The 15,907-nt window shown below is 37.7% G+C and overlaps 1 protein-coding gene across 6 annotated transcripts in view; it reads left to right on the top strand.

Annotated features, from left to right (window-relative positions):
• Positions 1 to 15,907, top strand: part of RANBP17 (RAN binding protein 17) — a 166,528-nt gene that overhangs the window by 41,056 nt on the left and 109,565 nt on the right. The gene's annotated exons all lie outside the window — the stretch shown is intronic.

Below are 15,907 nucleotides of genomic sequence, written 5' to 3' on the forward strand. Positions count from 1 at the left end.
GGCTCTTGGTATGAAAGTTTGAGAGAGATATTGCATGTCCTTGAAAATCTGGAGCAAAAATTAAAACCAAGAGTTTACTTAACTTAGAGACTGAAAGACCAAGACAATTTAATGGAGTTGGTATGAGAGTTTTTTAGCCCAGCAGCATTCTGAAACCATTCAGAAATGGGTTGGTGAAGGTGGGCAGGCTGACTGGGTGATGAAATCTGATCTTTTTTTTTTCCCCTTTCCACTAAATATCTGGATCATTTGCACTTTTCATCCCATTTTATTGTACCATTAGGAAAAGCAGTAAAGTTTTCTCAGATAAACCAGACGTTTTTGTTGTCTTAAAGTTTAAGAAATTCCAAGTGTAAGGGGGAAAATGCTTAAAAAATAATAGATACGGAGACTTTTTTCTTTGATTTGATTGGCTTTGGTGGTCACAATCAAAAAAACAGACAAGGCATGGTGTTACAGGGTACCCATATATGATTTTTCTCTCCAGGAAAAGGAAAATGAACCCATTGCTACTGTATTATTTCCCTTTTTGTGTTGCACAGAAGATTGGCATCTTTCTGGGAGGTCTTGTGGCAAACCAACCTATCTTGCGTCATTCTCCTCCTTAGGGAAGATTTGACTTGTCACCTTCAGATCCAGGACCACTCATAAAGGTCCAGGTGATGGGTCAGTGTCTTTAAGTGTTCTTTCCATCCAAGTAAGGTAAGCCAGTGAGGATTATTTTAAGCAATGAGAGATGAGCAACTTCAGTTTAGTAATCTGTAGTAGGGTTGGTATAGATATTTTGAAGAAGCCTGTTTCTTCAAAAGTTTTTCAAGGCATTGACATGAGTTTATTTTTGCAAGGCCAAACTGCTTAGGCTGGAAACCCTTTCACATTTCTTGCCAACCATTTTGAATACATTTACAGTATGAACGTGTTGAAGTTTAGGAATTCCCATGGTGTTACTTAAATATAGTCTTCTGTTCTTCCTTCAAACAGAATATTGGATTCTGTAACTTTGACTAATGAGACTCTTTTGAAGGTGTTCATAGCATGTTATGAAATCAATTATTTCAACTGAGATCAGGATTGAAAATGATACATCTAGTTTTTCTGGTTGTGCTGTCCATGATCTTGGCTATACAGGGCACTGGATAATTTTCCAAGTAGAATCTATGACAATTTGTAATTTTCTTGCAGAAAGGGAGTTCACCAGTAGATTTCCATGAACTAGAGATTGCAGCACTTGTAGTAGTTGCAGCACACATACATCTTTTTTTTTTTTTTCTCATATGCTGTTGCCCATGTTCAGCCATGCATCCAAATGAGGCTCTTCAAAGACTTCCTGAGAGTCATTCCAAATCTACTGTCCTTTTGCATGAGAATAAGAGGTACTGCTTCCTATTGCTGTTATGGAAATGCCATCTTTTATTATAGAGACATAAGTCGCAGACGCGGGTTTTCTAATTGTCTAATACAGACCCGAGGAGCTCGTACATATCTATCCCATCATTTTAGACTTCCACATTTTCTTGGAAGTTGGTATAAAAAATTTCAAACTAATTATATCTTTAAACACATACATCCTGTGAATTATAAAAAGAATACTGATTTCATGAACATTTATCTAAAATAATTATATGCCAACTCACTGAAGTCAGTTAGTTGTTCCTAGGTCAAGGAAGGGATTTTAGAATTTTTACTAGACACCAGCCACAGAGGAAATAATTCACTAGCAATTGTGTTTCCTTCTACCTATCTTTCTCATAGATATAGGTATCTCTTATCTTTCCTTGCAGATGCCTATATTAGTATATTACTGTATGTAGCTTTTTGAATCAGAGAGAGATTTATTAATTTACCATCCTTCAAATTATGGTAAATTATGATTGTTGGAAATTCAAATGCAGTGAAGTGAGGATGGCCAGTTGCTTTTCTGGATTCTCTCCTAATACTAATGATTTCATTCTTCTCATGCTAATCAGGAATTTCTGAACATGGTAAAGTCTTCTGCTCTGTGTCAATCACTTTTGAAGTTCATTGATAGGTGATAAATGCTGCTTATTTCCTCAACATCATCATCTTTTAGACAAGTTGCTTGCTGAAAGTATGGAGATAGTGTTCATCATATGAGAGACTTGTTCTAACTACACAGGCTTTGCAACTGACTTGACTTTATACAGCTCTTCTGTATAAGTGATTTCCGAGTGTCATGGTACTGTGGCTAAATTTAGTATAGTACCAGGGCTGCTTTGTAAAGCTGCCAGTACCCTTTGAAGCTAAGGAGAAAAGGTGTTCTAAACAACTGGGATTTAAATGAAGTTCATATTTTGCAAAGTAAATATCTAGAATCAGAGGGACAATTTATGATTCATATTTGTTAGTACTTGTGGTAATCCTTTTAAAATTAGAGTTTTAATTGTTCATGTTGTGAAATCCACCATTTTCTTTACAGATAAATAAATAAATAAATAGCGACTATTGGGAAAGATATACTATGTCTTACAACTAGAAAGTCACCAGAGGGAGCACAAGTTAACAGAATTGTATTCAGTGTGATGGACTGGTGGTGGTAATGGTTCTGGTGAACAAGCAGTGAATAATCAAATACATGTTTGTTTTGCATTCTATAAAGATTTAGTCATGCTAACACTTTCATACTACCAGCTTGAATACGCTTAGATGGTAAACTATATAACGTTATTTCTAGAGGCATTTAGAACTGTCAAGTAGAACTGAGCTGTGATTTGTAGGGGTGTTTTTATCATGAACCTTGGTTTACTCTTAGCAGTTGTTTACGAGGCAGTTCAACTTTGTTCTAGTTTGCCTTTTGCTTTCTTGATTTGCCAATAAGAAAGTACCTTGTGCAATTATATCCCTTCTGTTCATCTCTGGAGGGCCAAGGGGAAGGGAAGCAGGTGGGTGGAAGCTGCTTGCTCTTCAGTGTCTTCACCTACAGGTTGGTGGCATTAAGCTTCCTACTTGCCTTGACACTACTTTGGCCCAAAACAAGTGAGAAAATACTTTTGAGAAAACATGTTTCATTTTTAAGCATGCTTAACCTTGATAGTTATGACAAGTTTTTAAAAATCTGCATTTGAGACAGCATTAATAATGCATGCGTGTTTCATTAAAGAAAGAACAAACTGTCTGTAGGGTCATTAAATTCTTACTTGGCTAAGATCATCAAAGTTTAGATGACCTAAAATGGTACATTGTTGGGGTCGTAATATGCTGCTTGAAAAAAAAAAAATACCCTGTGATTTAGTTTTGATTCTGACAATACTCAAAAGGATTTGTTATGTCTTACAGACCTTTCTGCAAACTACTAATGGGATGAACACAATATATCACTTTTATAATAGTGAGCTATTAAAGGCCAACATAAAGCAGTCTGAAGCCCATAAGTGCTGCCAACAGCTCCCGCTTTAATGAATTCCCTTTTAGATGTCCATTAAATGCTCATGGCAAATGTACTCATAATGGAAATGGCAAATCTAAATGGGTAGATATGAATAATCCATGGAGTTTAAATTCTGTTTATGATCATCTTCACATTTAGTTTTCAAGACAACGCAGTTTAGTTTTCATTACAGTTTGGAATAAAGAGGACAGGGAGTAATTGATTGCTTCAAGCAGATTAAAATCAATGGGTTGCTTTTCAAAGAACCCGTTCAATGCAGTAATTTCAACTTTAAACATTGATTTAGGAAACTCAACACAAAATGTTTTGTGCCGTGTGAACTTTTATGTGGAAAGACTAATACTAATTTTATTTCTATATATCTGTATATAGAAATATATAGAGGTTGTTATCAGTATGTGCATGAGTAAATAGTGATCTATATTAAGTCATTTTGATATTATTGCACTCATAATGAATCAATGAGATTCCCGTCATCATTGTGATACTGTTTGTAAACCATTAGCACACAGAAATTACAGCCCATCATACATCATTACTGTGATTGAGGCTTTATTACCATATTCTCAAATTGCTTGCTTGCTATAAAACTAAATAGACACCAGACAACTATAGGTAGACGATAGACTGTGCATTATTGTACTGGAATAATGAAGGATTATTGTAGCATAATGGGGCACAACTTATGAGGAAAATAAACTTGGCAGCAAAGGAGAACTTGAGTGTTTTTAATGTTTGTTGTTACTACTTTAAAGGTCAAATATATTTGTTATGATCAAGTTACTGTTTCCTTATTTCATGAATCATACCCTTTTCATATTTCAAATAGGCCTTCTTTTATATTTAAGCATTTAGAACCTGGGAACTGCACTGCAACATTCAACTCTGGAGACAGATTGATAGCTTTTGAAGTGCTGGCGCGGTTGTGGAGGTGGTAGGGTGGGCGATAGGGCACCTGTAGCAATGCACACTTACATTGTATTGTGCTGAAAAGGAACAGAGAAGAAAAACTGCATCAACAGACATCATCTGTTAAGAAGTGATTAAGTTCTCCAGACAGATGCGAAGTATATATTAGGAATTGTCCTGGTTTCAGCTGAGATGACCTGCTGCACCACTTAGACACTCACAAGTCTATGGGGCCTGATGAGATCCACCTGAGAGTACTGAAGGAACTGGCAGAAGTGCTCACCAAGCCCCTTTCCATCATTTACCAGCAGTCCTGGCTAACTGGGGAGGTCCATGCTGACTGGAGATTAGCTAATGTGACACCCATCTTCAAGAAGGGCCGGAAGGAGGACCCGGGGAACTACAGGCCTGTCAGCCTGACCTCGGTGCCAGGGAAGCTGATGGAGCAGATCATCCTGAGTGCCATCACGCGGCATGTAGAGAATAACCAAGGGATCAAGCCCAGCCAGCATGGGTTCAGGAAAGGCAGGTCCTGCTTGACCAACCTGATCTCCTTCTATGACAAGGTGACCCGCCTAGTAGATAAGGGGAAGGCTGTGGATGTTGTCTATCTAGACTTCAGTAAAGCCTTTGACACGGTTTCCCACAGCATTCTCCTGGAGAAACTGGCTGCTCATGGCTTGGACGGGTGTACTCTTCGCTGGGTAAAGACCTGGCTGGACGGCCGGGCCCAGAGAGTGGTGGTGAATGGAGTTTTGTCCAGTTGGCGGCCGGTCACAAGCGGTGTTCCCCAGGGCTTTGTGTTGGGGCCAGTTCTGTTTAATATCTTCATCAATGATCTGGATGAAGGGATCGAGTGCACCCTCAGTAAGTTTGCAGATGACACCAAGTTGTGCGGGGGTGTTGATCTGCTTGAGGGTAGGAAGGCTCTGCAGAGGGACCTGGACAGGCTGGATCGATGGGCTGAGGTCAATTGTATGAGGTTTAACAAGGCCAAGTGCAAGGTCCTGCACTTGGGCCACAGCAACCCCATGCAACGCTACAGGCTTGGGGAAGAGTGGCTGGAAAGCTGCCAGGCAGAGAAGGACCTGGGGGTGTTGGTTGACAGCCGCCTGAATATGAGCCAGCAGTGTGCCCAGGTGGCCAAGAAAGCCAATGGCATCCTGGCTTGTATCAGGACTAGTGTGGCCAGCAGGAGTAGAGAAGTGATCGTGCCCCTGTACTCGGCACTGGTGAGTCTGCACCTCGAATACTGTGTTCAGTTCTGGGCCCCCCACTACAAGAGAGACATTGAGGTGCTGGAGCGTGTCCAGAGAAGGGCAACGAAGCTGGTGAAGGGTCTGGAGCAGAAGTCTTATGAGGAGCGGCTGAGGGAGCTGGGACTGTTTGTTTAGCCTGGATAAAAGGAGGCTGAGGGGAGACCTTATTGCTCTCTTCAACTACCTGAAAGGAGGTTGTAGAGAGGTGGGGGTCGGTCTCTTCTCCCAGGTAACAAGTGATAGGACAAGAGGAAATGGCCTCAAGTTGCGCCAGGGGAGGTTTAGATTGGATATTAGGAAATTTTCCTTCACTGAAAGGGTTATCAAGCATTGGAACAGGCTGCCCAGGGAAGTGGTTGAGTCGCCATCCCTGGAGGTATTTAAAAGACGTTTGGATGTGGTACTTAGAGACATGGTCTAGTGGTGGTCTTGATAGTGTTAGGTTTACGGTTGGACTCGATGATCTTAAAGGTCTTTTCCAACCTATACGATTCTGTGATTCTGAGATAGAGTTAATTTTCTTTATAGTGGCTGGTATGGGGCTATGTTTTGGATTTGTGCTGAAAACAGTGTTGGTAATAGAGAGATGTTTTAGTTGTTGCTGCACTAGTCAAGGACTTTTCAGCTTCCCATGCTCTGCCAGGTGCAGAAGAAGCTGGGAGGGGACACAGCCAGGATAGTTGATCCAAACTGACCAAAGGGCTATTCCATACCACATGATGTCATGCTCAGCATATAAAGCTGGGGAAGAAGAAGGAAGGGGGGACGTTCGGAGTGATGGTTTTTGTCTTCCCAAGTAACCGTTACGCGTGATGGAGCCCTGCTTTCCTGGAGATGGCTGAACACCTGCCTGCCGATGGGAAGGAGTGAATGAATTCCTTGCTTTGCTTTGCTTGCGTGCGTGGCTTTTGCTTTACCTATTAAACTGTCTTTATCTCAACCCACGAGTTTTCTTACTTTTGCTCTTCCGATTCTCTCCCCCATCCCACCAGGGGGGAGTGAGTGAGTGGCTGCGTGGGGCTTAGTTGCCGGCTGGGGCTAAACCATGACAGGAATTTTAGGAGCTGTAGTGAAAGAATTCATGCTATCTTGATCTTAAAAGAGGAGAAAACACACTGAATTTGGACTTTGGGAATTTAACAACCTGTCATGATAGAACTGGGGGCTTTACTATACAACACCAGGACTTGCAGGGTACATTCAATGTGATACTTCTCCAGCTACAAGAAAAATCAGTTTTACTTTAATTTTCTAAACTTTGGAGTGAATTTAGACCCATAGGTCACCCAGTGTTAATCTCAAAGAGTCAGTGGAGACAGAACTGTAGCTCCAAAAGCAGTTTTGTATTGTTCTCTGGAGATACCTCAAGCCGACTCATGTACTCACTCTCTCCTACTTCTGTTCCCACATTCTTGCTCACACCTTTCTCTCCCTGCTTGCTCACGTTCACTTTCTCCTGCTTCTTTCAATGATTTCCATCTTTGAAACGTCTCTTCAGTGAATTTGAAGTGACATTTGAGATAACTTATTCATAATCCTAGAGCATTTTTTTCGGTGTAGAATTCAAGATATTCCATTACAGGATTTATTCTGACTAGGCCAGGTAGGCACTGTTTGGCTGAGGAGTAATGGAAACATTCAGAGTTTCTGAATTGGTTCCAGGTTATTACAATGATCAATTACTTGTGCTTCAGTAGGTTCTACAAGCTTTGGTTGTGTTCAAGTACCAAACTATTAGTGTACATTTTGAGAGGGTATGTAGAAACATGCTTTGCTTTAACAATGGATGTTATCAACAATTGTGAAAATATAATTATTGTTTCTGAGAGCTTGTAGGCAAGCGTAAAGTGAGAGACAGCAGATCCTTACAACAAATAGAAAGTAAAATAAGAATGTGACTGTGTACTCCGATGCAGTCTGGGAGTGGGATTCAATGTCTGGGGGTATTATGTTGTTACAAGACTTGAATGATTGGCTGCTGAGTGATGATAAATCTTCAAGTTTACCCTACTGCAGCTTGGCTGGGATCTCAGGGACTCAGCTGTGTGCTCTTGACTCTTGTGTTTATTCTCAAGTAGCAGTAGGTGTGGTGATTCTAGTAACTCTTACTAAAAACAGACATCTAATATATTTCTTTTGGAGGAATCATCTAAATATAGGCATAAAATTCACTTCACTGGGCAGTACTAATACTTGCTATCATACAAGAGCTTTATTACCATCTGTCCCATTAGCTATGCAGAACTGAATGTGTTGGGAGACAGAGAATTGAGCAAAGTTAATTTTTAAAAACTGTACTGCTGGTATAATATAAATGTATAAAGTGTGTGAGAGAATAAATATGTGTAATTATTTCCAGTTTTCTTGTGTTGCATGTTCTATTTGAAAAATAGTCTAACTTTTTGGTCAGAAGGCTTAGTTATAAATAAGTGTTGACTTTTTTCATACAGTTTTCTTTGTATAAAAACTACAGGACAGAATGAGAGTATTTAAATGTTAATGCAATTGTTCATGTAGATATTTCACCATTTTGAAGTATACTCCAATTAGTTTTACCAACACCATAATTGAGCAGAAAGCCAAAGTCAGATTAGTAAGTATATAAGATACTAGAGTCAAATATGTCTTTACTCAGAACTTTCTTCCCACACACAGCTGCTTGATTTCTGATTTTTGTGATACAATCTGATTTTAGCATTGTCAGTCCAACAGCTTTTCTAACAGTCAAGCTCAGGTACATACATTTTGGAGATAAATGAAATTTCTTAAGGCTTTCAGCTAAGTTTATTTAAATAAAATAACACTTAACCTGCCAATCACTTAATCGTGACTCATGACCCATTTTCACTAAAAGTTAGATTTAGCAAGTGTGAATAAGTCTTTGACTGTATAAGCAAGTCTTTTACAGAAGTAAATGTTTTCTTTGGGTTTTTTTTCCAATAATGGGAAGTTCCTGTATAGTTCCTATGAATGTATTTATGTGTAAGTGACCTAACAGAAGTTACAACATTTTCATTATGAATGTTTGTTGTTAAAGAGGGAAAGTATAAATAGCCTTTTAACTTCCTGCATTTCTGCACGTGTTGCCATCCTGTAAACAAATAGGATAGTCTCACCAGAACAGTTTATGACAGTACCTCTGCTGTTACAGTCATACAGGTAGAACATCAGTGTACATGTTCTCACACCCTGTTCTCTGTCATCCCCACTGCATGAGTATGAGTGTAAAGGCAAAATACTCTTAGCTCTATTTAAGTTCTTTTTTTATAACAAAGCTTTTCTTCATGTATTCTTTGAATTCCACCTCTGGCCTTCCATATCATTAAAGTGCTCCAGCTTGGTCACCTCTCCAGAACTGACAACCCAACTGAAGGCAGTTTTTGTCTGCCTGTTCTGTGGGAGACATATCCCTTGAAATGTAAGTGCATTTTCTTTCCACTTTTAAGATCTGCATGTCCATTAAACCATATTCTTGCTGTGAGCAGGAAGAGAATCTTTGGGGTTTTCTTCTTAGAAAAGTGTTGATATACTTTACTGTGGATAAGTGAAAAATTGAGATTAGCTCTGTACTTTCTGGTAAACTCAAATGATTGTTATCTGCTTACACAATAATGACTGTTGATCTCATACAGAAAGACCTTGCTGTTTTCTAGGAGAACCCTTCCCCATCATCACTGCAATGAAGGAATCGTTTTCAGCATTGTCTTAATTGTAACATGGATGTGGTTCTCCACTCTCCAAATCTCACTCCATGTGTGTGCTCACTTATAACACTTCAGGCATGGACATCCAGGTCTTGAACTTGCATTCCTTTGGTTGTTCTCTCAGATGGCAGGTTACAGCAAAAAAATTCTCTCCCTGTCTTTAATCAGAGAAGTTTTGCCATCTGAGACCTAAAACTTGAAGTATCCCACTGCTTTTCCCGAAAACTCACGTCATGGATAGTTGGTAGCTAAGCCCTGACAAAGCCAGTTTGAACAGTATTGATTGTCATAGGTGTTTGAACAGTATTGATTGCTAAGCCTATCTGGCTTGGCATGACAAGGTCAAAAAGCAAAATAAATTTCAGTTCTTATTTACTCATGACTGGTACTTAGGCATTCTGGCCATGAGACATTCACAGAGGGAAGCTTCTCTTTGTACTCCTCATTTGTTACCATGAGATTTCAAAGATACATTCTGAAAGAGAAAAAGCATAACAGTCTGTTATGGTGACAAGAAGGTGTCAACATCCTTCAGCGATGTTATAACATCCTTTTTACTAGCCTCCTCAAAAGGATCCAAATCTTCATACCATTCTAAATTTGCGCTATAGTCTATGCCATCTTTCGTCAATATTCGATTCTTCCCTTCTAGACTTTTTAGAATATTACAGCAAAATGTGGTAACTGTTTCTCATTTTAGGAAGGTAGAAACATGTTGCTTCTGAAAGTTGAGTAGCTGAATTTTTGCGTGAGCAAGGGTTGTAAGCGTTTGGATGCTGAGGTGTTGGGAGAGCAGACTCCTTAGGGCTTGGTTATCTCCATGCAGAGATTGCTGAAAAAGGTAACAGACAGTGTTAAAACTTCTCAGAGGCTATCAAAACGAAGTCTTGTCCATTTATCCCAATGCTTTCTTCCAGAGATACATCTACATTTGTGTCCACACAGAAAAGTTTCTTCATTCTTCTCATCTGCTGAGCAGCTGCCTGGAGCTTTCTATAACATAAATATGAATCTCTGTGTTATTACTTGGTTTTTCTCACTGTATGAATATCCATCTGAATTGTTATTCAAAAAAAAAATAAAAAAGAATTACTTACGAGTAAAAGGAATCTTTAAGGTGCATAGTCCAAATACACATTTACTTCCTGTCTGTCTTCCCTTTATAAGCTCACTTACCTCTAGCACTCAGTGAAATGGTGCTGGACATACTTTGCGTTAAATAGTCTTGTCATGCATGGAGCAGTCAGGGTTTAGGTTTAATCTTGTAGATACGATATGTTTACCAAAGGGAAAAAAACCCCACCCTTAAGTAATAGGCTATATTTACAATTGCAGTAAGACACATAAGTGGACCTTACACTGCAGGGAGTTCTGGGTATTGGTAAGTGGTCTCATTTGACTAAAAAGCTAATTTTGTGCTTGAAATGCACGTATGGTAGGAATGGGATCTGTTAGAAGGGGAATCAATGTAGATGTCACAGGTCCAGAAATCACACTTAATGAAGTTTGACAGTACAGTTTCATGGTCCCTTTAAGTTGATATAAAGCCACTCTACAGCTGAAAAGGTAATTCTGCCCTTTTTTTGTCTTGCTTGCATTGTCATTGCTGTTTGTATGGCTGTGTAGTTATTACTGTTTCTTCTTTTTAGGATTGGCTTTTGGTCCTGACTGCATAATTGCTAGTGTCCATGCAAGAAAGCAAGTGAGAGCTACCATAGATGTGACTGTCTTGCTAGCAAGCAGTCTTGTGAAAAAACATGTTGATTAATCATTCTTTACTATTTATATTGTACTACTATTCTCAGGCACATGGGCAGCTGTCAGAAAGGAATTTTTAAAATACATTCACTCATTGTATAACGTTCTTTGTAATTTTAATTACAGATATCCAATTAAAGCAACAGATCTTAATTTAGGAGTTATATCGAAAGAACTTAGGCGGTTCTTCCTGTTGAATGCATCACAGCTGAGCAGCTATTGCCACAAAAAAATTCTTGAGATGCCCATTTTCTGTAAAGTGTGCTACAGCACTGATGCATCAGGACTTTTGTATTTATATGGAAGTAAAAGCCTTTAAGTACATGAAGAGTCATGTTGAGTTCTGTAAAACAGCATATTTACTCTCAGTTAATGTACCGCTATGTAGTTGACAATTCAAGTTTCAGAACATAAAATAATAGTAACGTTCCATATTTCTGCATGGGAGCTTCTGGACTTCTTAATAGCTACCAGTGAAACCATCAGTGTAGTGTATGCAATTACTGAGAGGCAGCGAGTCACTTGATGTGAAATCACTTTTGCCAGGGTTTTTGGAAATATGTGCTTTTTAATAAAGTACATTTGACCTTTCTTTTGCTTCTATTTGGCATAAATTCACAATGTCGTTTCAGTTCTTAAAGAAGTAGACGCAATGTCTGTAAACCACAATACATTATTATATACCAGTCCAAATAGAATGAGGTAAGGATAGGGTAGGAAATTATGGGTTTTGTTGTATTTTATAGATGTTTGACCATAAACATGTATTTAAGATATTTTTAACTAGGCTATATACAATAAGAGCATTCCATAGTAAGAAATGGTCACAAGATACTGCTGATAGGAATCTACATACAAAAACATGTTTGCTTCTTATGAATAGGATGTATTAGACCTGGGAAACCTGAAGAAGAGCTTTTGCCTGAGGTTCACGTGAACACCTCTTTCTTTTATTTACTGTTAAGAAGTTTTTACTGTGCAGATGCTGACAGACAATAAGTGTGTGCTCTATTTTCATTATGTGGATACTTCGTACTCTGATATTCAGCTGTGGTACTTTTCCTTTGCAGCTGTAAACCTACTTACAGTCCCCCTTGTTATAAAAGCAACTTCCTTGTCTCAAGGAAAAATACTTTGAAGTAATAATGATGTTCTAATATATTGATAGAAGTTTGTGTAATTCCATTCTCTCTTTAATGGACATCAGTTTAGATAGAGCTTTTCCATTGTCCTCTGGTCCTTTCATCATGAATTGGTTAGCTCAGTTGTAAACGAGTCAGTATCTTATTTCTTCAAAGTGAGATGTCTGTCAAGAGGTTTGAATATTCTGGGAGTAATCTTTCTTAGGCAATATTCTTTTCTTGAGTTTAAGACAGCTGTAATTATAAACATCTCACAAATTGGTTTTTTTAATAGATGTGATTCCTAACAGCAAATATCTTCATATTAGGTTTGGAGAATCTGTTTCTATTAACATTTAGGTAATTCTTTCATGTAGTTGCACAGAGTCTAACTTTATGTTGTGGTAATATCATTTTTACATAATTATGCCTTTTGTCATATAGATCACTACGTGAAGCCATTTATTTATGTTAAATGTCTTCATACATACTCGGTAATATTCTTATATATGTGTTTTCATTTAGTCAGCTAGTGGAAATCAAATAACTTGTTTGCTTGTTTCTTAGAAATTGTGAGGTATGTTTGATTCCCCACCCCCCCACCCCCAATTTAAATTATTTTGGTTTAAAATATTTTTAAAACATTTCATTTGGAAGTATCACTCAAGTTTTGACTCTTAGATTTAACACATGATTGCATTTGGTTTGCTCATCAAAAGTGGAGAACATTTAATATTTATTCATAACAAAAGTATTAGAGAAGCTGTCAATAAATTTTCTGTCATAATTGAATCATAGGATATCTAAATTGTTGATAATATGATCTGCTCGTTAAACAAAAGTGTCTGGAGAAAATGATGGATTAATTGACTGATGGCTAAGGTTTCTCTCAAATATAATGGTTTACCCAGTTTGATTTGATTTGTGTAAAATAACTTTCTCTAATAAACAATTTGCTCAGAGGCAATAGAAGAAATGAATGGTTATCAAACCAAACTTAATTAGTCTATCCTAGATTGATATTACTTGGGGAGTCTTCGTTTTAATTGTGGAGGGCTGGATACAAAGAGTTTGGTTCATTATATTTTTCCTGTATAAACGCTATTGTGTAACTACCTATGGAATATAACATGTGAATTCATTTTAATAAATGCTTGTAAAGTGAATTAGCTAATTATGCCAGGCTAAAAATGATTCCTTTAATTATTTTAGATATTTAACTAGTACTTCAATTTTGTTATTGTTAGTCTGTAAACGTGATTTGTATTAGCTCTGCCAAACTAATGAGAATATATAACTTAAACAGTTTCAACAGTTTTGTAATGCTCATAATGGACTCCTCTCTGGAAAACACATTTCTATTTTCAAAATATTCAAATGATGAAGAAATTCTTGTCATAGAAAGATTTTTGAAATGTTAGGTAGAATAACTTTTTTCTGAAAAATACAATTTCAGAAAAGTTGATATGGTTCAAGACTCTTTGTCAAGTTTGTCAATGTTTGTCAAGTGAAGGAAAAATTACTTTCTTTTCCTGAGAGATGGGGTCAAACTAAACATAAATCATAGAGTAACATAATTCCCTGAGGTTCCAGATCAGTAGATTATCCATGTATAATATAACACACAAATACAGTTAAATTCCACTGTTTTCAAAGGTTAAGCACATGCTTAATTGCATTAGTAGATGAAAATCTGCATGTTCAAACTAAGAAGAGTTGGTCTTAAAGGCTTCCAGTTAATTTAGTCTAAATAATTTCCTCTTTCCTTTAAAAAAAAAAGAAAAAAGAATTTTGTACACATCTGTAGAAGGTTTACAAGATTTTAATATAAAATGTACATGAGAGGGCTGTTGTTTGAAGCTGAGTAAGTGTGGAAAGCAAAACATTAGTGAAGAGTAATTTAGGTAATTTAGTAAATTAGGAATTATATTCCTTCATGATTAATCTCTGGCTTATAAAAGCAGAAATTAATCTGTTTTATTGTCTCTTCTCGCACATGAAGTTTTCATTTTGACAGTCTGTTACCTTAGTTTTCTTTAGATAGTGTAGGAAACTTAGTTTTACGGATAACTGAAAATCCAGTGAGGAAATAAGGACCATCTTTTTTGTTTTGTCTATGTACAGTCATTGAATGTAGGTTTGTGTTCCGGCTTTGAAAAGTTAAGATTTATGTGCATAAATTTCTACTCTGAAGACAACTGTCCTGTTTCATCTATTTGAGTGACAGAAAACTGCTACAAAATGGCAAGTTAGGCATATCTTTGGAGCGGGAACAGTATCAAACAAAAATTTTGGTATTATCAATTAACATATTGTCATGAATTCTTTCTGATATATGGCTACTTTATCTCCTGATTATCTAGCCATCTAAAGAATAGTTCTTTAGCAGGTATATGTATACTCATCACTAGTATGACTCGCTGTGAGTCTCAAAGAGGATTTTGAGAGCAAGATATTGAGAATATATGAGTAGTCTTTGGACTATTGTAGATTGATGAAAATAAAAAGTAAAGTCTAGCAAGTCCCTGGACTCTACTTAAGTATCAAACTTTATCAGTTAAATCTCATTAAAGTCAGTGAGAATCTCACAACTACCTTAAGGATTAGCCAGCATTTTCACTTAGGATTTTGGGAGCTCCTCTTATATGGCATGTCTCCTTGTTCATGATGGCAGGAGAATTTCTCACACTCTGGGAACTACAGGAATTCTGTGCTAGTTTTGGAGGTCCAGAACTAAACCTTGCTCTTCTGCTCAGGTCAACAGAATTTCTTCCTCTGGCTTTGGAAAAAAAATCACCATTACATTTTTTTAAATGTGGTTTGGTTTGATTTCTTTGTAATACCAACATGAAGTATCTGCTAATTAAGAAGCACTAAACTTTGTTCCTTGTACCCACTGTTGTACCTCCTGCTGTGACTCAACATTGCAGTAGAGGGACCGTGTGGCCGCTGAATCAAAACCAAATGTCAGATTATTGACTATGTGAACATCTTTCTGCTGAAAATACTGCGTTATGTTGCCCTGTCATGCCAGGCCATTAAATCTCTTGTTAGAAAGTTTGACCAGGAGCTTAAGTCTTTCCAAAAAGATGAGAAGCCTTCATGGCCTGCAGTAGCATAAGGCTTGCAAACTTCAAGGACTCTGAGAACCAGGAAAACAAAGGAAATAGAATGTCTTACAGGGCAGCAGTTTATTTTCATAATGAGCATGTAGTGTAAAAATTAAGGTTGAAATTCAGATTCCTTGATCCATCCTTGGTAGGTATTTCTTTTGGACTGAAATCCTTGTAATACGAATTTATCCACAACCTCACAGCATGTTCTGTACCTCCCCTTTTGTTTATAACAGGTAAGCAGCTAGAATACTTCCCTCAGGAAGTGGAAGACTGCTATTTAGTTTGTGGCAAGCTTGTGGGGGGTGAGGTCTGCATCTCTTACCTGTGAAGTGGGTGCCCCAACTGCTAGACTGCAAGTTGCACTGTGTTGAAGTGTACTCTGCTCTTCTCGTTCAATCAATGCCATTACGCAAACAAGAATGATGGATTGGAAGGAGAGCAAGAAAGCACCTCTGTACATAGAGGTTATCTTGTTTGGAGTGGAGGGAGGTCATCTTTGCTCTGCAGGTTATTTATACGTCTATATTTAACACTCATTGATTTACAAATAAAATCAAATGATCCCGAAATAGGAATCATAACCATAACCAATATACTAGCCAATCATGGAAGGCAAGGACCTCAATGAAAGGAG

This window comes from Mycteria americana, chromosome 8, assembly GCF_035582795.1.
Source record: "Mycteria americana isolate JAX WOST 10 ecotype Jacksonville Zoo and Gardens chromosome 8, USCA_MyAme_1.0, whole genome shotgun sequence".
Classification (NCBI taxonomy): domain Eukaryota; kingdom Metazoa; phylum Chordata; class Aves; order Ciconiiformes; family Ciconiidae; genus Mycteria; species Mycteria americana.